At 35.9% G+C, this 2,347-nt stretch overlaps 1 non-coding gene across 1 annotated transcript; it reads left to right on the top strand.

The window, feature by feature from the left end:
- Positions 1–931: 931 nt before the first annotated feature.
- LOC144378909 (U4 spliceosomal RNA) lies at positions 932–1,073 on the top strand. Its single transcript, XR_013440865.1, has one exon. It is a non-coding gene; the product is annotated as a U4 spliceosomal RNA (small nuclear RNA).
- Positions 1,074–2,347: the final 1,274 nt, after the last annotated feature.

Genomic DNA, 2,347 nt, shown 5'->3' with positions numbered 1-2,347 from the left:
GCAATGTGCTGCTATCCAACCAGGTAGTTTTTCTTTTCTTGTAGCTCATTGATAACTCAGAGTCTCAACATATCTATATGCTTATTTGCCATTTGTGTTTTCTTTTCGGCAATCTGCCTATGGTTCTCCTTTGGCAAATTTTTGGATTTGCTGTTAGCATTACTCAGTAACCTTCACTAGTCTACCAACTGAACCAAATTTTTGACTGGGTTTTTTTTTTTTTTTCTTATTTGTAGTTAGGTATTCTTTATATAATCTGAATATGATGTATTTATGGTATCTGTATTCATACATAAGTTTTTAGTTTTGAAGGAGTAAGATATCTCAATCTCTTCCTCTAAGACTATCACTAATTGAATATGACGGCCTTGCTTTCTCCAAAGTCATAAACATGGCCTATCTTTTCTAAGTTGCCTTTCTTTTCTTTTCTTTTAAGATTTTATTTATTTATTTGAGAGAGAAAGACAGAGCATGAGCAGGGGAAAGGAGTAGAGGGAGAGGGAGAAGCAGACTCCTTGCTGAGCTAGGACCCCAACGTTGTGCTCAATTCCAGGACCCAGAGATCACAACCTGAGCTGAGGACAGATTCTTAACTGACTGCCCCTCTAAGTTGCCTTTATTTTCATACTAACTCTGAAATTAATCTGGGACTTGCTCTTATAAATGATGTGAATTATCTATCTCACTATTTTCTTTACAAATTGGTACTCAATTTTAGTACCTGTATTTACTGAAAAATCTTTTTTCTTCATGGTTTTAAATGATATCTTTATCATCCACCATTCAATTCCTGAATTAATCATACAGCTTTGGGGGCTATCCTGTTCCACTAACCTGCAAATTCTGTGTCAATACTATATTGTTTAATCTCCATGGATTTCTAATAGGTTTAAGTCTCAGACAGTTAAGTTCCTATCTTTGTTTTAATTTCAACATTGCGCAGTGGCAGTATCGTAGCAAATGAGGTTTATCTGAGCGTGATTATTGCTAATTTTCAACATTGTTTTAGCTCCACTAACCCACACACCTATCAACACGTGCTTTAGGTTTAGTTTATCAATTTCTGCTAAGGACCCTGTAGATTTCTAATTGGAATTGCACTAAGTCTGCAGATTCATTTGGGGAGAAATGACATCTTCCCCCCCACATTGCTTCTTGAATGTCTATGAATATCATCTCTGGGTCTATTCACTTAGCTATTCACACAGGTCTTTCAGTAAAGTTTTATTTTCTCCATAAAGTTGTTGGCATCAGTTTATTGGCATCTTGGGAGGAAGGAAAGGCAAATGCTTACGAAGCAATAGACAGATCATCTAAGCAGAAAGTCAACAAAGAAACAAGAGCTTTGAATGACACACTAGACCAGATGGACCTCAGAGATATATACAGAACATTCCACCCTAAAACAACAGAATACTCATTCTTCTCCAGTGCACACAGAACTTTTTCCAGAATAGACCACATACTGGGTCACAAATCATGTCTCAACCAATACCAAAAGACTGAGATTATTCCCTGCATATTCTCAGACCATAATGATTTAAAACTGGAACTCAATCACAAGAAAAAATTTGGACTAAATTCAAATACTTGGAAACTAAAGACCACTTTGCTTAAGAATGTTTGGGTCAACCAGGAAATCAAAGAAGAACTTAAACAATTCATGGAAACCAATGAGAATGAAAACACTTTGGTCCAAAACCTATGGAATACTGCAAAGGCGGTCCTAAGGGGGAAATACATAGCCATAGAAGCCTCACTCAAAAATTAGAAAAATCCTAAATTCACCAACTAACTTTACACTTTAAAGAACTGGAGAAAAAGCAACAAATGATGCCTAAGCCATACATTAGAGGAGAAATAATTAAGATTAGAGCAGAGATCAATGAATTAGAAACCAGAAATACAGTAGAGCAGATCAATGAAACTAGAAGCTGGTTCTTTGAAAGAATTAATAAGATCGATAAACCACTGGACAGACATATCTAAAAGAGACAGGACCCAAATTTATAAAGTTATGAATGAAGGGGAAGAGATCACGACTAACACCAAGAAAATAGAAACAATTATTAGAAATTATTATCAACAACTATATGCCAATAAATTGAGCAACCTGAAAGAAATGGATGGCTTCCTGGAAACCTATAAACTACCAAGACTGAAACAGGAAGAAATTGACAACCTGAATAGGCCAATAACCAGCAACAAGAAGCAGTGATCAAAAACCTCCCAAAAAACAAGAGTCCAGGGCCTGATGGATTCCTTGGGGAATTCTACCAAACATTCAAAGAAGAAAGAATACCTATTCTCCTGAAGATGTTTCAAATAATAGAAACAAAGGGAAAGC

Source organism: Halichoerus grypus, chromosome 8 (genome assembly GCF_964656455.1).
Source record: "Halichoerus grypus chromosome 8, mHalGry1.hap1.1, whole genome shotgun sequence".
Lineage (NCBI taxonomy): Eukaryota > Metazoa > Chordata > Mammalia > Carnivora > Phocidae > Halichoerus > Halichoerus grypus.
Note: the sequence above shows the minus strand (reverse complement) of the source record. Positions and strands in the feature narration are given on the sequence as shown.